Genomic DNA, 23,434 nt, shown 5'->3' with positions numbered 1-23,434 from the left:
ATCTGTAAAATACACACTGAAATAGACCAGAAAATGAAGGGAAAGATAATTTTTAATTTGAATTTAATTTTAATTTTTAATTTATTTTTTGTTTCCCAAGTGGAAGGTTTGCAGAGTTAGTGGGCTAAACAACAGCATCCCAAAGGGAAAAAATACTGGGTAGTGGTTAGAGGTCAGGATTTAAGAGCCGGGAAACTGGAATCATGTTGTCTTGACCTTGCTTCTGCCTTCAGGGGAATCAAGGTAGGTCACTTTTGTCACCTGAGTGACAGGTAGGTAATGTAACTGACTGTATAGTGTAAAGTCCTGCATTAATAAAAGTGGGCATTTATTAACATCAGCAGTAAGCTTAGAGGTTGGGAAAGAATAAACAGAATGAAGGCAGTATGGAAAAACAACACTGTGTTACAATCTGAACAAGTAAGCCTAAAGGAAACATAGGGATTCTTCACAGGATATCACTTAGTGTTGTAATTGCATCATTGGACCTCTTATAATCTGCCTGCTTGTCTTGTTCCCAAACCAATCAAACTAGCATTTTCTACAGTCAGCAGTAAGCAGAATTTTTTTAAGCAGTAAAACTTCCAAAATTCCGTATCCAGCTGGGGAAGAGGGGCATTGTTTTCTTCAGGGTTTTTCTAAAGCAATGACTTTACAAAACTTATGCAAAATCAAATTGATCCGTGCCTAGTTCAAGGACTTAATTGCACAGAGTAATTTTGTCAGACGAGTAGGTGGAGAGATGCAAAGGGTGTGGGGCGGGGGGGAGAGGAGGGGGCGCGGGAGTAGAACACTGTCATTGCTAAATATCACAGGAGTATGTAGCAAGACTGAACATTTACCTGTGAGTCACACACTCAGTACAAAGATGCTGCCTGCCAGTAAGCACAACTGCCATCGAACTGAATTCGCTCCCCAGCCCACCTCCTATTGTTGCCATTTCCTCACTCTGGGAGCCTTCTAATTATGAGGAAATAATGACAAGTTTGATTTAGTGTCAAAAATGAAATGCTGTTTGTAGCTCATGGTCAGAAGCCAGCAGAAGTGCTTAGTAAAATGCTTTATCTGAGGGTGAGTATATCTTTCTTTCTCTCTTTCTGTCTTTCTCTCTCTCTCTTATTTTCTTCCTTTGGCGTACTGTCTGTAGGTGTCTTCAAGGTCCATACCTCCAAAATCAGGTTCTAAGGGGTGAAGGGTGAGACTGCATTGTGTAAGGAAGGCTGGCCGTGTGATCAGTGTGCTTATCAGAAAGTTTTGAGAAACACCAGTTGAATTATCTGCTATGCCAGAGGCAATTCTCTCTGAGTTTGAAAAAACCCCACCAAACCACTTAGAACAATTAGACGCATTGGATGACCTTTTTAGGTCTTCTTGCAGCCTTTTTTTTATTGTGATTTCATGTCTATTTCACCCAGTGGGACTTAGCTGTGAGCTCTGAGCCTGCAGACGCATCTGTACAGCCCTATGTGCAGGAACTGGCTTGGATCTCATGAGCTAAACTGCTGTTAGTTAGACCAGTCACTGAGTCTGAAAATTAAACTCTGCTTCTGAGTTGGGCACGTTTGCCTGCACTCAGGCCTGGGTGACACAGCTATAGTACTGACTGATTTGTCTCTCTCTCTTGGTTGAGCCAGTCTGGCGTATCTGAGAATCATCCTTCCTGAAGTATTCCAGATGCGTCTATATAAAACACACGTGAGCAATAGCACTGCAGGGGGTTGGGTGAGTGAACAGTCTTTGGACTATGAGACTCTTAAACACTGCTGACAGCTTTCTAAATTCAGGATCTCCTGGACAAGAGGACGTGGGTGTGTGGGTATGTATACTTACCTGCTGTCTGCTCTTCTTGTCTGTGATGTCTGTTCCCAGCCGTGTAAAAAAAGCCTCCAGAATTGGTGTTTCATGTGGGGAGAGAGGAGCAGGGACCCAGGCTGGGAATCACTTGAATAAGGTTGACAAGAAGGGATGACTTCTGAGGGCTAGGTGGGAGTTGGGGACCTCCTGGGGCTTGCAGTAGGAGAATAGTTCTTCATTTGCCTTTTCACTTGAAATAGCAAGTCGTCCTAGTTTTCTGTATCTACTGGTACTTTGCAAGGAATAGGCAGGGGCAATTCCCTTGTTGTCAGCTCTCTCTGCTGGACTCTGAGGGATTTAAACTTTTCCCTCCGTGGAAAATATCAGGAGGGAAGTGGCCTGTGTGCCCTTTGAATTTTTAATGGAGAGGGACTGCCAGCCATTTTTGTTTTTAAAAAAAAAAAAAAAAATAGGAGTGGGAGGTAAGTGGAAGAAAATACAAAGCATTGAAAGAATTGTGTGCGTTTCACGCGTGAAGTATTTATCTTCAACAGAAGTCAGCTATCATGACAGAATAAAGCAAGGCAAAAAATCAAGGGATGGAAAGCTCAATGAAATAATTTCAATAAGTCAGTTTAAAACACACCTCTGTCTTTATACATAGCTATATAAGTCCAATGACAGATCAACACTTTGCAAAAATGTCATATTTGTTGTAGTCCATCAACTAAAGTGACAGCCCCAAATAAATGTATCTGAGAGGGGCTTTGTTGTGAGGAAAAGTCAGTCTTGCTGTTCCTAATATATTCAAGGTAAAAAATAAGCATAAAAAAAGCAAGCAAATAATTTGACAAACCCATTCCAGCCAGTCCTTCACCACCACCACCACCCCCCCCTTCAGAAGTCAAAAAGGAAAGGAATAAATTTAGCTTCCCTACAATTCTTGGCTGGAGAACCGTAACCTTTTACACTCCGGGGAAAGAAGCACACAGTTCTATCTCGCTTTGACTGTTTAAGCTCCTTGGGAGAGAAATCTTTGGGATGTTAAGGATTTGATGGGAAGAACTATTAGTTTTTTCCCAGGCTACACTGTATTCGCTGGAGTATCTGTTGCAGAACAATGTTGTAGAACAAAGTCTCTTCCTTATGGGCTGTCCGCGGCAAGGCAGGGCTACTCCGTGACCGCACCCGTGCTGGGTGGGTGCTATTTCTCTGCTGCAAGGAAAAGTGAAGCTGTTGCCCTGCCCCGAAGAAAAGAACAACATAGTAGGTGATTCTGGTTAGAGATTGAGCAAGGTAAAGTGTGAGAGACATCTTTTCCTCAGTTACTTTTGCATCATTTGTTTTTTTAATGGTGTTTCTTTAGCAGCAAAGAGCAAATAATAGGAAAGAAATCTTCACAGAGCATGCAGGTAAAATTGGGTTTACTAGTACTTGGAGTCATATTCTCCAACCAGGAATTTCCTGAAATGTCTCCAACTTTCTAAAGTCCCATTTATACTGTCTTACATACTGATGGATATATCAGTCTTTTCATGACAGGACTAGGACAGAAGTTTCTGCTTGTAGTTGTTACTGGGAATCATGCTTAGATTATTACCAGGAGGGCAAGTTTCTCCCTAGATGCCTGGTTGCATCGACCAGTCAACTAAAAAGTGTCAGAGAACATTCCTGAGGCCTTTGCTGTTAAATTGCTAGTGTTGTTCTTGGCGTGGTTTCCACTCATCCTGACTGTCGTTCTCCCAAGCAGCTCCAGGGTCAGGAGTTGGCATGGACTAGGAAGCAACCCCAACGAGCAGCGTGCATGTGGCCACCCTGTCTGAGAGGCCAAGAGCCGAGCAGCTCTTGCAAACCGTCCTATGCCCATTGGTCTCTGTGCCAGAAAACAGTTCAGAGCATGCTTAGTTTACTGTCACGAATCTAACTTCCACGTTCTTGTCCTCACTCCTTTTGGTCCAGTTAAAATGGGCTTTCCAGCAGACACGATCTCTCTGTTCCACCTAACCCACTTCACGAACACCAGTCACCAGAGATTACCACAGTCCTCAGCTTTTGTGCCTAAGGGCAGAGAGAGACTGCAGTTCATGAGCAGGCATAAAAGCTTAAAATACAGGATTTTAATCCTTAGGCTACAAAACATGGGTTCTTTTGGGTGTGTTGTCAGAGCTCTGTAGGGGAGGTGCAGAGTGCCCAGGCCAGAGGCATTTGTCTTGCCCACAGGTTACCTGCCTGCAGGCTGCCTGCGTTACTCAGCGCGGGGGCAGACTCTCATCCATGTGGGAGGTGCTGCCAGCAGAGCTATGATTTTTTTTTTTCTTCCTATTTCTAGCTAGCATCGCTGTGTTGACAAAACTTTGTAGACAATTTTGACACTTCCTATACCTAGTATGGGAGCGGCCTTCAATTTTAAATATGATTAAAAACTGGCCCAGAGCATAAGACAATAGCAAGTGTCTTGGCACCTTGACTCAAAAAGTGAGAACCAAGCATGTCCTGATTGGCCTTGAGGTGGTGACCGATGTAGAAAGTAAGCAGCAAACAAGATGGATTCACTTTCCAAAGTGTGGGAGAAAAATGCTTGCAAAAGGGATCAAGTGAAAAGCTGAAAATGAATAAAACACAGGTTGCTTAAACTGCCAGCTGGTCATTTATTAAGATGCAGAAAGCCTCTGACTTCAATCAGAAATGTAGATTCCTAAGGACTTGCTAGTCATAAAAATAGTGGTGAACCTAGAGAAACTGTAATAGCCTCCTCAACCAGGAAAACTGAACTGGCTTGAAATGATGTTGGCTGTAAAAGCAGACACCATGCCCTCTAACCAGTAGAGCTTTACTGACAAAACGCTTGGAATCAGGGCCAGCTGCATCAAAAGGAAAGCATTTTGCTGGTTAAGATGCTCAGGAGCCTAGGTGATTAATGGGAGCTGAAAAACTCACTAGATGCTGTGAGAAAGCCTTTGTGCTAATGTAGCTACTCTAACACAATCTCAAATGTATAGAGAGACCATTAGAACATAAAGATTTGTTTCTAAACAGTAGCTGTTTCAGATGCTTCTGATGTCTCCTTTGGCCCTTTCTTGCTTATTAAATGCAAGTGCCAGACATGAGGTAGCTGTGATTAGATACAAGCAGGTCTCTGAACCAACACAAGAGTCCACCCCTGCTGAGAGCACTGCCAGCCAGGAGTCATGTGGACCTATAATTCAAACATCCTACATGCAAATGTCCTGAAGAAGGGCTTGTGGGGACGAAATATTGCCCATATTTTTCCAGCTGTAATAACAGGGCTGAAGGAAAAAGCACTACTTTGCTGTAGTGTTTTCCAGGTAGTACTGATTACTTTAAAGGTTGCTAGTGAAGGCAGTACAAGCAAAATACCCCAAGTATGAAATAATACTTTGGTTCTCATTGTTTATGTTATGGGTACAGCCAAGGTTTTCATAGTTCATGCACAGAACGGAAAAACATAGTAGTCTGTAGCCCCTGAACTGGATGTAGTCGATGTACTTTGAGACTTGCTTATAAAAGATTACCAGTTAGAAGTTAGGAGCTTTGTGTCCTCTCTCTCTTTGTTTCTTATTAGGTCAGGTAAGGAAAATGCACATGAAATTTGTAAGAGGGTGTTGCATATGCAGCACCAGAAATCCCTGTGCCAGAGGTTCTCCTGCTCATCTGTGACAATGTTTGGCTTTAAACCACGGGGGGCGGGGGGACAGAGATGGAAAGTGTCTGGCAATTCTGAAAACAAACAAACAAAACAGTGAGGAAACTCCTCTACTTTATCCCCCCCTCAGCTTTTTTTCTTTTTTTTTTTTTTTCCCTACCAGAAAACTTCTGGAAATTCTGACAAAAATTAAAGTAGCTGTTTTAAATACATACATACAGGAAAAAAAACTATTTACTTCTTTAGGAATGAGATATGTGTTGTTACCAATATAGCTTGCATGCAGAGATTTCTGCTAAGAATATTTACGGTATAACGTAGTACCAGTTCTTCACTTCTAAGTAGCTATTCACGTACCTATTACTAGAGGTGGAATCCTATACCATGGGGGTATTTACTGTCTCCTTTTCCTGTTGATACCTCTAAAATGAAGGCATATCTTTCACAATGGAAAGCATTACTATTGTAGACTTGTAAACAGAATGGAAAATCATAGCCATAGGGCCAAGAAATAATATATAAATTAAAACCGATGTTATAATGCAGACAGAGAAGGAACTCAGTTTTAGAGATGTTGGAAAATAACCATGACATTCTTATGTATTTTCATTGCACTGTGATTAAATGCACCATAACATTAAAGATCGGAAATAAATCTGGCCTCCACTATGTGAGAACTGTAATTGCTCAGTACCAGCAATTTTACAATGCGTTGTCTTTATTTGAAATAGCTACCAGGAAGAATTCTAAAAGCCTGAATCGCAACAATAATAATTTAATTTTAAAATTCACTGTAAAATTTCTCTGCATTGTGAGCGAAAATACTTAATATCAAAGCAGATATTTTTTCCATTTTCCAAAAAGGAAATAATGATTTGCCCTAGTCTTGCATGAAAAAAAAAAAAAAGGGAGCTTTGCTTGTACCTTTTCCCTTTACTTCCATTATGTTCATGTCACAAGGTGAGTAGCTGATACAATCAATGTCAACAGCATCCTAACGCTCATAAGAAAAAGCAGATTCCTAGTAATGAAGTTGCTTATCCTTTTCCAAATTAGAAGATGCAGGACTTAGCTCCTTAATTAATGCAGTAGAGCTATGACATCAAGTATATGTTGATCCAACTGGACGTAGACTATTTGGGGACCAAGTGGAAAGCCTATCTTCCTGCCAACACTTACCAACTCCACAGGAAAGGCAGCAGGAGAAAAGCCGGCTTGGGCAGCATCCACTGGAGTGCAGACTGATGCATTAGCTTCCAAACATCTTTGCCTTCAGCCAGTTGGGCAAGAGACATGGCACTGGGGTGTTAGAGCATCAGGCATACCTCCGTTCTGGCAATCCTGATGCAGAGACAGCTGTATCCTGTAGAGGGAGAGAGAATCGGATTTATAATTTCTCTGGACACTCCAGCAAGATTTGTCACAGCTTGTCTGTCAAGGCCCTTAGATTTCTCATAGGTTAAAAATGGGCAAGACTACTTGTATTTACTTTTGTGAAGAATTTGGAGATGTACAGACAGAAAGCATCAGGCGGGCACTAAGTACGCTTTTTTGAAATAAAGCACCAATCAGTTAGAAATATTGAAAAGCTATACAAATGAGACTACTTGACAGCAACTTTTGAATGTGCATAAATTTAGACACCTTTGCAGCCATGGTGCAAGGTGTCAATGCATTTAGCATTTTAACACGTATTTCTTTTTGCTGCAATTCAGACAAATTGATTGGTCTGCGTGATTAGGGAAAGTTTCTGTGTTGATCACTGGACCTGACAGGTAATCCTTGCCTTAAGGACTTGTCTGCATTAGACTCTTTTCATCTTAAAATTTCCTACATTTATTTCTGTCGGTGAAACCCATGAATTTTGTGAGAGTAGGGTGGGACCTTTTAGGGTACATTCCGGGCATGATTAGCAACGTTGGCCTGACTCTGCACGGCCGTGCAACCTGCGCATTGTCAGTCTGTTGTCTGTTGCAGTGGCTAAACAACGTGCAGGTAATGTAGAATCAAGAACTTTACGGTTTGCACTTATGTGGCATTTGGCCTCATCTTTACTCACTAAACAGCTGTCATCCTGACAGGGTTTTATTGTTATGATTTTTAAGGAATGGAGCAAACCCATGTGGTTAATGCATACTCTTCAGGGTCAGTTCTCAATCGTCTTTCAGATGACAGTATTCCTTCCTCCCTGGCCTCTCAGCTGAAGCAGCTAGTGCCTTTTCAGCTTGAATTGCTGATACATGAGACTCTTCAAACGGGACTGCAAATTAGAGGGTGAGACCACTGCTGACAGATGTGATCTGTAAGGCTCTGTGCTAACTGATACTCTCTGTGTGCTATGTAAGTCTGTGGACACTTGTCGGTATTAAAACTGGAAACTGAGCAGCTTAACGCTGTTGTGAAGAGAGCACTGCACATTAACAGTTCATCTAAGGTAATTTTCTCTCCCGCCCTGCTGCAAAACAGTCCCTAAAAAATTTGATACACAGTTCAGACTGTCAGTTCACAAGATTATGAATGTGTTCAAACTGCAAAGTGTCATCGGGATGAAAAGAAGCTGAGTATTTTCCATCAGAAAGCATTTGGTCTAAGCATAACATCAAGCTTTTACAACTTTCTTTATCCAAGCTCTCATCCAGATGTAACAACCATTCATTGATCCTTGCAAAACTCCTGGGAGAAAATTCTGTGTAACGTATCTCAAATCAATGGAACTGCATCCTCTTTTTTAAAGCAAATTAAAGCATGCTTTGAAACATTTTCCTCGAGGTATTTACAACCCTGACACCATAGCAGATTTAGTTCTGGCAAGACAGAAGGAGCAAGCCACCAGGGACAAAAGAAAGATATTTAATCTTTCTTATAAAAGCAAAAAAGTAAACAAACCGCAGAGTTGGCAAAGGATAAATATGAAGATTAAAAATCACTGGAGGGGAAATTCTTCCTCCCCGCTATCCTTCTGAATGTCAGTGTCTCTCAGTGTGACTTAGCCGTGCTGAGGCTAGACAGCAAAGCAAAGGCCAGCACCAGCACGGGCTCCCAGCTCTCCCTTTCAGCCACTGACAATGACTGCCACACTGTGCAAGCGACAACTTGGAGGGGGCGGCAGCGAGGGAAAGTGCAAACATGCTGGAATTCCTCAGCTAACTGCGATTGACAACAGCGGCCAGAAAGAGCTCCTTCAAGACATGGTATGTAAAACAGCAGGCCTCAAGCATGCAGGTTTCAGTGGTGTGGTTTCTTTCTTCCGACAGAGGAACTTACCTTCAGTAGCAAGTAGTTAGTAGGATCTATTCCTGGGCACCATTACTGGCAGGAGAGCAGTTTCTGCACACAGATAGGGCCCCAGGCCCTCGTGGTGACCTCTGGCCAGTTTAGGCTTCAGAACTGAGTGAAACATCAAGTACCAACTCTGAGAGTGCGGCGATGCCAGTATCAACAAACCAGCTGTAAAAGCATTTCATCAGTTTAATATTCTGTATTCATTACAAAGTCTTGCTACAGCACAGCCCATTGTAGTCAGCTGCAGGCACAATCCAAGGTCGCTGTGACACAGCCTATAGTCTCAGCTGAACTATTTTTCTTATGCTGAATTTTCTTGCTTCCCTTCTGCTTTTCCACAGCCTTAACCCCACTTGGTCACCGTTCTCTGCACTGCCTGGCTTTAACCACTGCGTGCCTGGGTTCTCCCAGCAGGAAGCCAGTCATACACCGGCTCACCCTCCTGCGATGGCAATGCTGCCTGCAGGTAAGCAAAGACTTGGGAATAAACCAGTGTGATGTTCTCCAAAGCAAGGCACAGACTGTAAGTGTAGAGCATGCAGAGCTGTTGGCTTCTGTTACGTGAATTGGTTGTAGATTTGCAGGGCACTACACAAAATGCACCAAGAGGCCAATGTTCAAGCACTTCACCAAGCCGTGCTCGGGCTCAGTTTGCGTCTGTGGTGAGGGCAGGTGTGCTGGGCTGTTAGGTGTACCATGGGCAATGGCAGATCAAGCTGGCCTCAGGCGCTCACGCGCTTCAAGAAACTGCCTGTTCACATTCACCTCGTGTCACTGGCCCTGCAGCTCAGGCTGCCTGCAGAGCTGGGAGGTAAGGACAGCTGTAAAGTTGTGACTGTGACCCAGAACTGCAACAGGAACCCCATAAGATCATTTTGTATGAGAGTAGGTGAGTGAACAGTCGCCATTACATCTTAGTAAGCAATAGGATTCACATCCCATCATCAAGGAAATGCTGAAGTCGTTCAGGCCCATTTTGTTGCAGTTGCTGCCTTTTATTGGTTTGAAATGACAATTATGAAGGTCTTATTTCTGCCCTACTAGCTAGGATTGTGTTTTCAGTCTGTGTTAATATGGTGGCTGGGTCAAAGAAGTCCAGGTTTAAGTGCTAATAAACAGTAATAAAATCATAAAATTCAATAATGCCTTGGTCATGCATATAATTGCAACAGAAAACAATCAAAAAGTGGTTTCTTTCTCTGGTCGTTTTGGGTGGCTTAAAACTCAGAAAAGATGAGGTATGCTCCGTACACTCAGAAAAGCCTCTAGTAATGCCTCAAAATAGAAGAGCAGGATTGTAAAAACTAAGAATTTGGAATATAAATTATATAAATTATCTTTCTTCTGCTAAAGCTCTACCTCATCACAACCACATGCTTAAATTACCAAGGCAGCATAAGGGTGAATGTCAAGATAAATGCTTAAAAAATGTCCTTCCCTGTATTATTAACATCACCATGGACTATTAAAATTAAAGGGCTCTTTAAAACATAATTTATTTTTCATTATTTATCTGCTATTGTCACTGTTCACTTCCTCAGGTGTAAGCAGCAAATCCCCAGAGGGGTGTTTTATCTCTGTATAAATGTGTATTTATTAGATGCTTCCCCTTTGGCCCATTAGAAATGGCACAAATGCAGCTGCGCTTGCGCATCTATAATTTCAGGACATGAGCCAGCCTCTCAAAGAAGCTTTCAGTTGTCAGCCTATACTTTACTCTCTTCTGCGGAGTTTTGTAAAATAACTCATATTAGTGACCGGGGTGCGTGAGGTGAAAAATGCTGTAGACTACTGATCTGCTTTGTTGTGGAAATTCCATTCTCAAATTATTCAGAGGCAAGAGGTGTCATGTCAAGCGGGTCCATGTCTTTCTTATGCTGGGGGCCCCAGAGCTGGATGCAGTACTCCAGGTGGGGTCTCAGGAGAGCAGAGTAGAGGGGCTGAATCACCTCCCTCAACCTGTTGGCCACGCTTCTTTTGATGCAGCCCAGGGTATGGTTTGCTTTCTGGGCTGTGGGTATGCTTTGTGGTTCATATTCAGTTTTTCATCCACCAATACTCCCAAGTCCTTCTCCACAGGGCTGCTCTCAATCCACATGTTGCCCAGGCTGTATCCATGTTTGGGATTGCCCCGATGCAGGTGCATGACCTTGCACTTGGCCATGTTGAACTTCATGAAGTTCGCACAGGCTCACTTCTCAAGCCTGTCAAGGTCCCTCTGGGTGGCATCCCTTTCCTGTAGAGTATCAACCACACCACTCAGCTTGGTGTCATCCTCAAACTTGCTGAGGGTGCACTCAATCCCACTGTCCATGTCACTGACAAAGATTTTAAATAATACTGGTCCCAATACAGATCCCTGACTGACACCGCTCATCACTGGTCTCCATCCAGACACCGAGCTGTTGACTGCAATCCTTTGAGCCCAACCATCCAGCTAATTCCCTATCCACCAAGTGGTCCACCTGTCAAATCCATGTCTTTCCATTTTAGAGACAAGGATGTTGTGCAGGGCAGTGTCAAATACTTTGCACAAGTCCAGGTAGATCACATGAGTTGCTCTTCCCTTATCCACCAATACTGTAACACTGTTGTAGAAGGCCACCAAATTTCTCAGGAACAATTTGCCCTTAGTGAGGCCACGCTCGCTGTCACCAAACACCTCCTTATTTTCCATGTGCCTTAGTATAGTTTCTAGGAGGATCTGCTCCATGATCCTGCCACGCACAGAGGTGAGACTAACCAGACTGTAGTCCCCTGGGTCTTCCTTTTTTTCCCTTTGTTAAAATGGGGGTTATGTTTCACCTTTTCCAGTCAATGGGAACGTTACCAGTCTGCCATGACTTCTCAGATATGATGGATGGTGGCTTGGCAACTTCATCTGCCAGTTCCTTCAGGACCCTTTGATGTGTCTCAGCAGGTCCAATGGACTTGAGCACCTTCAGGTTCCTTAGAATGGTCTCGAACCTGATCTTGTATGGTGGGTGGTACTTCATTCTCCCAGTCTCTTCCTTTGGATTCTGTGAGGTGGGCAGCATGGCTAGAGTACTTGCTGGTGAAGACCAAGGCAAAAAGTTGTTGAATCCCTCAGCCTTCTCCATGTTGGTTGTAGCCAGGTCTCCTGTTTTGCTCAGTTTCTTTCATCTTTCTTTGTTGTCCTATGTACCTGAAGAAAACCTTCTTGATATTTTTTATGTCCCTAGACAAGGCACTGTATTCCCAGGCCATATCCCTATAATCTTCCCAGGATGTGTACCCCTGCCTCCACTGCCTATGCATTTTGTTTTTCTCTTTGATATGATTGATAGCCAATGTTACTTTTTCCTGAGTTCACAAGGCTCAGGAGAACTATACATTCACTAATAAAGCCCAAAGTCAGATTTGCCCAAAAGTTAAATATTTCATTTCACTTCAGTCTCTGACAGCATTTGATGTCCATGTTGCTGTTCTCCTACAGGAGTCAGCACAAGTTCCCTCCTGGTTAAGAAATGGAACAGGCTGGGAACAATGAGGTACACCAAGATAAATGCATTAAGTGTATTTTCAGAGTTGCAGAGACCCTAACTCTGTAACGGCGACAGGCACAGAGCGGTAAGCATGAGAGAGGTCCTGTTTGGAGTTGAAAACAAACGTTTTCCATATGTCCTTTCGCTGTGCTGCAGGCAGCACTGTCTGGGGCCACACAGCCATGCCGTGCTGTGCCCAGCAGCTCTGCTTCTATGCAGAGCAGCAGCTGTGACACTGTGAGCACATGAGGTGTGAACCAAGCTGCGGTGTGGCAGGAGGAGCCACTGGTGTGACTCTCACGCTCAGCACATGAGGTTTGGCAGGTCTGGTTCGGAGGAGGGCAGGGTAACAATGGGAGAGGGTGCCACAGCAAGGGGTGGCAGGCCACCACCCTGGGCAAGAGGGACAGAGGCAGCCAGCAGAGACAGGAACTGCACTCTGCACAGTTGCTTCTGAAAGCATAAAGTTATTGTGTATATATAGCAAGTATCCCATTGGTTCTTATTAATTTAATTTAATTGATTTTTTTTTTTTTGTAAAATTCCAAACACTTTATGTCTATGGTGATTTATGGTCTTTTCCTCTCAGTAAACTGCAGAGTGGTGCTTGCGAAAACCCCAGCCTCTTAGGACATGCTGAATTTAATCCTGGCACCCAAGTTATCTATTTTGATGTGTTATCTGAATCCTTTGCCATGCCAAGAAGAGCACCTAAGCATTGGTGTTCTTGTTTTGTTCCCTGCTGACTGGTGCATCCGGCAAACAATTTGACTTCATTCCTTGTCCCCACAATGACAGCATTGTACAATGCTACAGATCAGCATCAACTGATGCATGGTGCCTTGTGGTACCAGAGACTGATTGAAGGGGTACTGAGGAGCGTCACAACCTTAAAAAAGGATGTGGCTGCTACAATTTGGGGTGTTTTGTTTTGTTTTGATAGCTGTTGTTTAAACCAGGCTCCCCAGTATTCCTCCATTAAAAATATCTTCTTCTGATACGGTTATTAAATTACCTTAGTTGAAGGTTAAATGGAATGACCATAAGTCTAACACCAACTCAAGGAAGCCATTCCTTGGCTTATAGCTACTGATGTTGCCCCATCACTGGGGTACTTGGTTGCTTTTACCCAGAGTGTGCATCTTCACTGTGACAGATTGTATTGGCAGAAGAGCCACTACTTAGGGAATAGGAACTCAGAGAAGACAACTGCAGATATAGTTTATAGTTAGAGTGTTCCTCTGGCAACTATATGTTTGCTGAGGATTTGTGTCAGCTCGGGAAGAGAATTTATGCATGAAACAGAAAGGCTGGATATTGGTGGCTGACTTTATAGTTCCAGTGTATCCACACACCACACAAACCTGTGATTACAAAAGGCAATGTAAGTACAGTGGTGTGAACAATGCCTTAAAGGATTCTCCATTTCTGCCTGTAACTCTTCATGCCAATACTACACGGGAACATTGCTGCCTGAATCCTCATGTTGTGATACCTTACGGTGATGTAGCGTTATGCAACTTCATTATTCAGGGACACGAATACCATGGAGCTGAAGCACTGCTCTCAAGAAAAATTGCTTCCACCAGTAAAAATAATGCTTAAATCAATACAAACACAGATTTTTGGTAGTAAGGCGGCTTCGTGTCACCAACTATTCTGAATCAGCATGTCTGTAATATAAAGCAGAATGAATTCTCATATCTTCAGATACAAAGTGTTATAGTTTAGACAAGTATAGTTACTTTATACCTCGGGAGATGTGCCTAAATGTAGGACCTCATATACCAACTTGGAAACAGCAGAACCATGTGTCAGTCTGTTAAGCCTTTTCTCTGCACTGTGGTTGTAACTCCTAGTGAAGTAAGGTGAATCTTGGACAGAGTATAACCATTACAGCAATCCTGCCAGCAATCCTTGTGACGTGTCTCTAGTGTTTTAGTTCAGATCAGAAGTTTTGATGCAACTCTATGGATCATCTCTATTGTCTGTGTTTTATTTTGCATCAGGGGCTGATTTTGGAGTGCAGAGATGAGATTCTGTTGAGTGAAATTCAAATGGAAAATGTTCTCCAGAAGCACACTTAACGTGCTTGGACCTCAATAGGCGTTTAGTCCAGGGGACCCAAATTAAGGTGGTTTGAACTGAAAAAAAATGGAATATGCATAGTGTGCATATCAGAACCTCAGCATCAACTGTGTGTGTAGAGCATCTGCTCTACAGATTCTTGGTCTACTTGACCTTACCGTGCAGATGTAACCTTGCCTGACTTTTAAGAGCAGTTGAGAGGACCTACTGAAAATCAGGCTCAAATTTTTTCTTTCATTCCCACATATATGAAATGTACCCTGAAATTCTTGCTTCTCCATAGACTATGATCATTAGTGAGTTAGTGCTTACACAGTATAACTACAAGTGGCATGTTATTGCTGTAAATGTACTGATAGCGGTGAGGATGTTATTCTATAGCTTCTAAACTATTTCACAGCTTATGTACAGTGGCAAACACTTCAGTTGTTGCTGAAAATGCAGCCACTTCTAGAGTGGAGTGTGTCAGCTGAGTCAGCACACAAAATTACAATGTAACTATAGGAAGAGAGGGGGGGAAAAGGGGAATTGCATAAAAAATCCCATGTCCCGGGTAAAAATCAGTATATTGCAATCCAAATTGGATTTGGACTAGCATTTACCTCTGCTTCTATGATAAGATTCAATGTGATTCAATGCAGAAGTCCTAGAGAAAAATGGTTTCTACAGTAGAGCAGAAAGAGTACTCATAACATACTCGATACTTTTCCTGTCTGCATTTCAAAAAGGAAAGGCATTTGAGATACTAGTTAATGTAAGGGCTTACATTGATAAGTAATTGTTAAACAATGTTTGGAGAAAGTGGGATGTTAATTAGTTACAGAAAAGTATGCTGCATTTTCAGCAGTTCATACTATAACTTTTTTTCCTTAAGCAGAAGCAAACAGGAAGCACAACTGTTTCAGTATCACCACCAAGTCGGATTTGATTCAACTAGGAAAGAAAGGTCTGTAGCAAAAAAAAAAAAAAAAAAAAAAAAATTGAAAAACCTTCTTTCCTTCCTGGAACAGGAAATGTAAAAATAGGAATAGTCTACTTCCAAATCCTGCTAAAAGACGTGAAAATATCTAATTTCTTTGCCAAAAAAAAAAAAAAAAAAAAGGCTCTACCTTGATTTTGAAAAGGCAGGTATAATAATCTAACCAGTTTCAGATATGAACATGCAGCATATTAAAAAAGCCCTTTCTGAAGTGACATTAAAAACATCAAAGCATTCAGAGATCCCAGCTACCTTGATTTTCAAATCCACCATCACAAGCTCCAAAACAGTGTCAGTCAATTCAATCAGTCTGTGAACTATGAACCACTATCAATCCATAACATGTAAAAGCACAGGTAACGGAACACTTGCTGACTTCTGACTGCTGGAAGGCAGCAAGCTGTATCAGTACTCCAGTTAAAATCTCCAGTTAAAATGCCTGTGTTTATGACATGTAATTTAATTTTTCTAAAATCATAACATTTTATTAACTAGACATTAAGTGCTTTATTTATTGAGCTCCTAATTGACAAAGACTAGTAGTACATAAAATGCTCCAGACACTCCCTAATTTCCCCCACCCCCACACCCTCCGAAAACTGTTTGGCTGGTTGATTACAGAAGGTTGAGAACTGCTTCTTTTACAGCCTGGCTTCGGGATTTGATATCGGTTCTCATTAGAAACTTCCTGTCCCAAGTCTCTCTTTCTCTTGGTCAGTTTAAAGCCACAGTTTGAAAAATAGATGCTTTAGTTTCTCATACGTTGAAGAGAATCTTCATGTTCAGCAGACTCACTAATCCAAACAGGTCTCAAATACCGCACAGTTCAAACCCCAGATATCTTGAAGTGGGAGCCTCAGAGTCTAGAAATCTCCTTTGTCTGGGATGATGAGAATCGCTGTGTTTGGACAGCCATTCCCATTTCTCAAGATAAGGAGGCAGGAGAGGAGTTAGGAATTTTTTAGGTCTGCCGTGTGGCCAGCGACTTGACTAAAGAAACAGTCACATCTGTTCATTTGAACAGATGAACCTCTCTCAAAATGCTGAGGCCAACTCTCCTCCCATCTAGAACAGGGAGGTTTCTTCCAGAATACTTTGTTGGTTGCATCCAGCAGCCTGCACTCACCTCCTTCTGCAAATACGATCTACATGATTAGCTGGAACTGAGCCAACACCCCCAGACTAGGGCACAGGATACAGTAGGATTTTATTACAATTTGGGTTTCCTGGAGGGAAGTCCAGCTAAAGAGGAGGCTCACATTCTCCCCAGTCTATTGTTCAGTCAGGCTTGGACCCTGGCCTTTTCTGTTTATTTATTCAGACAGACCATCTCCTCGCATACCAATCTGGATGTGTACAGTAAACACTGGAAGCTCATTGTAGTGGTAATAACTCATTGCAGCTACAGGAATCCACATCTTCCACGGGTCAGCTGCTAGTCTTGCTTCTTTCTGCCCTCTTTTCCCTGCTGCCAGGCTCACGCAAGAAGGTAGGTGCAGGCAGACTGTATCCTGTGCACACAGACCGTCATTCCCCTGGGCACTGCTGCGTACTGCGACTTTCATCAGATGAAAAAAATACCTTTATGTCAGCAAAATGTCTTTTTCAAGGGTAATGGGGGTGACAAAAGATTTCATTGCTTAAACTTACATATTTATAACAGAAGAAGACTTTTTTTTGGTTAATTTTATGACCACTGTGTCTACAGAAGGGGACAGTATGGAATCAGATTATGGCTAGGTAGGATTGACTTCATTGACTTTGCAGTTCAGGCTGTGGCTACATATTTGGCAGCAACATAGGGTAATTCACGTTAACCCAGTTATTTCTCTTTGCCTCCTCCCAGGAATGTGTGACATTCTTGTGCCATGCAGTTTTCTCCAGCAAGACATTTGGTCTTTGCAGACTTTGGAAAACACAGATGTGAAAATAAATTCAAACACATCTGCAATCGCTCCTTCTCGAGTGATTGAAGTGCAGGGAGCACCTCTTGCTAGCTTTAACTTAGCTAATACAGGTAAAAATAGTGGTAGAAATGACTGAGAGAAGTCATCTTTCTATACGCTTTTCCTGTCTTATGGTCCATCCAAGGCATATACTTTTGGCTACTGTTGGAGACAGAAAACTGAACTAAAATGACCCATTCTGGCCATTAATAAGTTACATTGTCTAGTAACAAACACAATGTCTGGTGTCCCTGCTAGCCTTCTTGAGATGAGATTTATGCTCCCAGACTGGTTCCCTGTTTCCAGTTGCTTGTAACGATTGTACAATTAGACTAAGCAAGCCTCTCTCAGGGGGGGAACTACTAATTTTTAAGCAAGTTGATCATTAATGGTGAAAAATGGATCTGTCAGACAACATGTAGCTGTACTTGCTTTTGCTTCTTACTTCCAAAATCTCCTACCTAGGCCTGAACATCACCTCTCACTGAACGACGCCATGTGCTATGTGCAGCTTAGTACAGAGTCCCTTCCTAAGGCAAGTTCCCCCGCTGTAGGCGAACACCATAGCCTGTTGCTCTTTGCATATGTGCCTCATTTGGTAAAGGTTCTGGCCCACGATTTAACGCAGTGCTAGCCCAAGCGTTGCTTTACTGAGGTCTCACTGTTTTTTCCACTGTTCAGGACTGTGCCTTTCCTCAGTCAGGACCTAGCAGATGCACTTTCTGCTGCGGAGAGGGCAGATGCGAGGGAGGATGCCTGCCCAGGGCATGGTGCGCATGGATCCAGTGAGTAATAATCCGGGGTAAATCACTGTTTACTCGGAATATTTTTGCTGTTTTGATTTCACATGTTTCAGCAAGGTGTGGAAATGGTGAGGAAGGCAGGGAGGGAGAAAGGGAAGGAAGGAAAAGAGGAAGGCTAACAGCCTTATTTGTTGAATATTTTTGGTTGCAAAGCCCAAGAGTTGGCTCTGTGTCTGTTCTAGTGAGTTGGCACCACAGACACACGCGCACACACAAAATCTCGGATTACCTTTATGAAAGGGTGAAATTCCAGTCTCACCTGGCACAAGGGTAAGTTCCACATAAAGAACAGTCTCTGTGGAGAGTTTTTGAAAATAAATCAAAAACCTGAGAGACTGAGAAAAATTCTGAGAACTGGAGATGTGTCAAACCAATTTGAATTTGCCCAGCTTCATATTGGCGCAGTTAGAATATGACTCTCTTCCACAAAAACACAGAGCCTTAGACACAGATTCCACAGCTGGTGTTCAAACACACACGTTAGCTCTCTGGAGAAGAGCATGTCTGTATACACAGCCATTTGGCCACTGTACAATACTGCTTGTAAACAATACGAACATGTGCATATGGGATTCTCTAGTTAAAGACATTTATTCTGGCAATCACAAGCTGAATTCCACAAGTGCACAGACCCTACTGGCTTGCAAAGACTCGTCCTATGCAGAAGATTGATACACAGTCTGTGCCTTCTTTCAAGCAGCACTTCTAGCATTTTATATCCTTCCTCCTGCTTTATGGTGCCTTTGTGGTACAAAGGTTCTATTTAACAACAACAGATAATTTGGGATCAGAGGCATCTGATAACATGAAGGAATAATCCACGAAGCTGTCCTTCACTTTATCATCCACATAACTACCACAAGCCTTCCGTATTCTGGGCAGTTGCATCTTACTCTGTATATTCAAATGCAGTTCACATTTCAAACGCCCCCATTTGTCCACCAAGCCTTCTCAGCCTCTCTAGTTTAATCCCACAGTATAGCCTCACCGTGTACATCACTTCTATGCCAGAAGTCACTGACATACCTATGCCAGACGAGAGCATCTATTCAAGGAGTTTAACTGGTCAATAAAGAGGGATATAGTTACAGAGTTGTAACTCACTGGTTCTGCCAGTCCCTTTCTCTGTGTAAACCCAGCTGTAAACCTGTAAATTCAGACTATGGCAGCAGGCTGAATTCTGTCATTCCTCCCTTTATCAAGGAAGGCAGTGTCACCCCTGGGAGGTTAGGCTAAGTTGTCAGCAACTGCGCAAAATCAGCAGCATGTGCTGTCTGACAACAAATGAGAAACCTGCTCCAAGGGGAAAAGGCATGTCTGCTCATCATCCCACAAACTGTGGGGTGGCTGGGAGGGTTCAAGTCTCTCCCACATTCTTTCTGAATATAAATATAGGCAGAGCCACTGTGATAGCTTCTGGTGCGACACATGATTTCTTCTTGGCCCCTGAATAAACTGTTTCTTGTGCCAGTCAGCTCAGGAGGTGAACGTGTCCTTCTGCTGCATCCACACGGATTTGTTGACTTCAGCTCACTCTGAGGGTTACACGAAAGTGACGGTGCTAGATGCATTTAGGTGTTTTAAGGAGGAAAGCCTGTTTTTTCTCACTAAAAAAGCTCTACCCCTGGTAGTGGCTTTCACTGTGTTCGGGTGCTTCTGTCCCGCAGAGTTCAGCAAGTGAGGTGTAGGAAGTGAAAAAAAGACAGACTGAAAACCAACAGATGAATCATAGCAAGTCAAATATGAATAAAGGAAGGCACCTTAGAAACCTCCTGTAATTAGAGCGTTGTGATTTGGTATCCACTCACCAATAAGAGTCATCTAACACCTAGTGATTCACTTGTTTTGCCATAAGAAAGGTGCCTTACACCACGTGCATACTCTTTTGGGTGTGCAGCTTTGAAAGACAATATAGCCCAAAGTTGTTGCCAGCAGACAGCTGGTACATGAAATATCACACCTCTCCGCAGCTGGTAACAGAGCTGTTGGTCACCTCGCCAAAATTACCTACTGCAGTGACCTCTTCATTGGCACAGCCTACAGATCCTAAATGACCTGAAAGTGAGCCCCATGGAGCAGCCTCACAGCAAGGCAGCGCACACGGCAGAAAAGCTCGCAGTGCTGCTTTCGGGGTTTTCCTCACACTAAGGGCACTCACTGAGGTTCTCCTGGGCTCTTAGGCTGGTATCCCTGTGATTCGCAAAACAATGGGTCCAATTGCCTATTTCCAAGGCATTGGATTCTGTTGATAAATGGAACACAGTTAGGTCAAGCTCCCCCTGGGGAGTGAGGGCAGTGTCATTTTTGTAACCCAGTTCATCTTCCTTATCCAATTCACTGTGCAGTCACATAGATATTTGGTGGCACGAGGGAGGGACAGTGCTGGGCAGAGCTAAAGGCCAAAGCCAGTGTGAGTGCAAGATGGCTTTTTTCAGTGCCAATCACAGCAAATTTCGGCAAAACCATGATGTGAGAAGATGAAGTAACAAGAAGACAGGCTGAGAGATGCGGTGATAAGTAGAGAAGGATGGGCCAAGAGAGGGATGGAAAGTAAAAGGTATTGCTTGCAATGTGACAGGCGAGGGCAATGACATTTGTAGCACTGTTCTGCATAGATATGACTGAAGTTCATATTTTTTAAAGCTGGAGGAAAAGATATCACAGTAATTTTGATATGAAGTGACTAAAGTCAGGATGAGATATATTGCTCCATGGATAAGTAAGGACATTATTTAAAAGAAGACACACAGAAAGTACCTGCAAAATTTAGACACTGCCTGAATATGAAGACCTAGATAAAGAAAGGTCTCAATTAAAAACAATGCCCAAATAAATGTGTATAGGCTGGGGGGTGGGGTAGGGTGTGGTGTGGCATTTATAGTATAGTATAGCATAGTAAACTGGAAAAGGAAGATAAAGGACTGGAGTAGAGAATACAACCTTGCACTGGTAGTTAATCCGTTCTTGTGTGTGTGAAATTACCTGGAGACAAGATGAAGGAGAACAAAAGTGACGAAAAGAAAAAGTTCTCCCTTAGGAAGCTGAAGGAGGATACAATGATGGAGCAATTAAGGGGGTAGAAGAAACCGCAAGAGGGCCACCAGGGAAAACAAAAGGCAAAAGGACAGCCATGTGTTTCAAAAATGGCTGAGGTGTCAGAGAAGGTGGGAACTGCTATGAGGGTTGACTGAAACATGGTATTTAAAAAATGTGACATACCGCTCTGATACCTAAGGTATATAAACCAGATTGGATGGTGTTTAGGATGGATGTAATACAGTTCCAAGTAATGAATTTAAACATTCAGTTTACTGACCTGGGGATGAAAGGCGAGAGGGAGATGGAGCAGATGGAGATATTGGAGAAAGAAATGAAGTCAGGAGTGGGATGGGAAGAATTAAAGCAAGAGGATGGAAAGAAGAGTCTCTTCTCCTTGCTTGTATCCTCTGGAAACTTATAGTATGGTTTCTAGCAGAGGTCAATATAAGGAAAGTTCATTGCCACTGCCTTTGCCTGGCTATGATTTGTGGTGTGGCTGTGAAGTATCACACACAAACATGCTTTAGTTCTTTACTTCATTTAGATCTTCTCTCCCTGTGGACTAGTTTGTTTGTCTTCTCCTCAGAGGTTTGACCCTGATGTGACAAACAGTGCTCTACAGAGGAGGAAGCTTCAGAAACACAGAAATTAGCGATGGAAAATTCCTCTGTAAAAGATCAACTAGCCCATGGTGCTTGGTAGGCCAAGGGATAAACAGTAGTGTTATGCTTATTTAAAATACGGCAAGAAGAAGTCTCCCGGAGCAACTGCTCCACCAGGCAGTGGAACTTACAGCCAAGCCATTGTAACAGTACTCAGCCTCATCTTTTTGCCTCGTTTCATCCTAGTTTCTCCTTCCTCACAATAATAATGCTCTCACTTCTGCAAACGTAATTAGTTGTTCTCCCGCGGTGCCTACTTTTTATTGCTTTGTGTCCTACACACCGTGCACATCTGCATTTACCTCTTTCAACTCATATGACAGCATCTCTAAATCAATCCTCATCACTTGTACTTTTTAAAAAATTAATTCCTTTGTGTTTGCTGGTGTCTTTTTGATGAGCAGATTTTGAGGACTGAATGCAGTATTCCAGGGGGTTTACGCTGCAATACCACTAATAGAGGCCTTGAGTACAGTTTCTGTTTATGGACTCTAGTATCCCATTGTTTTCTTGTTTCTGCTTTTTCCCCCCCTCCTGTCATCTCAAATTACAGGCATGTCTAACTTGCTGTCTGCTCTCCTGCTATTTTAGGTCTCTTTCAGCGTTACAGCTTCTGAGAATCCTTCTTCCCAATAAATAGCTGTGATTCGAATTATTTTTCACCAGATGTAGTATAGCTGCATTTTTCTCTGTGGAATTACATTTTGTTTCCTGAATATCATTTGTGCCAGAGCTTTGACTTGTGAAATTAATAGAATAATGTACCCTCAACCCCACAGCTTGGAGGTATTTCCCTCCTTTCCTCTCACCTCCCCAAGCTTGAAACCATAGAAATTAATATTAACGGACAAATAAAGAAAAAGATTAATTTATTTTGTTTTCTTTGCAGGAGTTGTTTAAACTTCATAGGATCACTGAGACATGGAATTTTCTCACTACAGCCCCGAAAGAAAGGTGAACTGCATTGTTAAATAATTTGTACAATGTCACTGAGGACTGCCCGACTTCTTGTCCTCACTGTCTGAGCTGGGGTAGGAGGTTGCTGCTGCCAGATTACCCCTGGCCATCTGCCCCACAGTCCTTGCTAGAATCTGCAAGGTAACTTAAAGTATAGCTACTGCCTAATCCTTTGCTGTCAAAATCATCCACTTTAACTAAAGTCAAATTTTTCTTGCTTGCTTGTGTGCCCTCTCTCTCTCTCTCTTTCATTGGACAGCTGGAGCAAATACATGCTATCCCAGCAGATGGAAAGGGAAAGAGATCTTTTGTGGATGGGATAAAAAGAAACCAAAGGACAGTGAGCTCTTTACCTGGTTCAGCTGCAACCCTCAGCTCTTTGAAAATTGGTACCAGAGTTAGGAATGCTCTTCAGAAAGGATGACTCTCCTCATTGTCCCCCTCATAGACCACACTGCAGAGCTTTTCCCAGAACTCATTTCTGGGAAGCACATGATGCTGAAGACCTGTTGGATCACGCAGCCAAAGCAAAGGCGATATGTTGTGGATTCATCCCGTCATCAAGTGCATTACAAAGCAAACCAATTAAAGGTCACATCTGTTAGTCACAAATCTTGTGGTTTGGCTCTTATTGAACAGCAGGCTGTGTGAGAGCAGGACGTGTGTGTGCTCAGGGCTGTCTTCCTATAGAGTGTGCTGCAGAGAGGATGTGTG

At 42.8% G+C, this 23,434-nt stretch overlaps 1 long non-coding RNA gene across 4 annotated transcripts in view; it reads left to right on the top strand.

Annotated features, from left to right (window-relative positions):
• Positions 1 to 23,434, top strand: part of LOC134514742 (uncharacterized) — a 24,614-nt gene extending 1,180 nt beyond the window's left edge. For 2 of the 4 annotated variants that reach the window (XR_010070785.1, XR_010070783.1), the window contains 3 exons: positions 9,082 to 9,206; positions 17,941 to 18,044; positions 22,653 to 23,434. This is a non-coding gene — a long non-coding RNA (uncharacterized LOC134514742). Of the gene's footprint in view, positions 1 to 6,446; positions 8,650 to 9,081; positions 9,207 to 17,940; positions 18,045 to 22,652 lie in introns of those variants that run through there. The other 2 variants (XR_010070786.1, XR_010070784.1) reach the window with 2 other exon arrangements.

The sequence above is a fragment of the Chroicocephalus ridibundus genome, chromosome 4 (assembly GCF_963924245.1).
Source record: "Chroicocephalus ridibundus chromosome 4, bChrRid1.1, whole genome shotgun sequence".
Taxonomy (NCBI): Eukaryota; Metazoa; Chordata; class Aves; order Charadriiformes; family Laridae; genus Chroicocephalus; species Chroicocephalus ridibundus.
The sequence above is the reverse complement of the archived record's forward strand: the minus strand, read 5'-3'. Positions and strand labels throughout refer to the sequence as shown.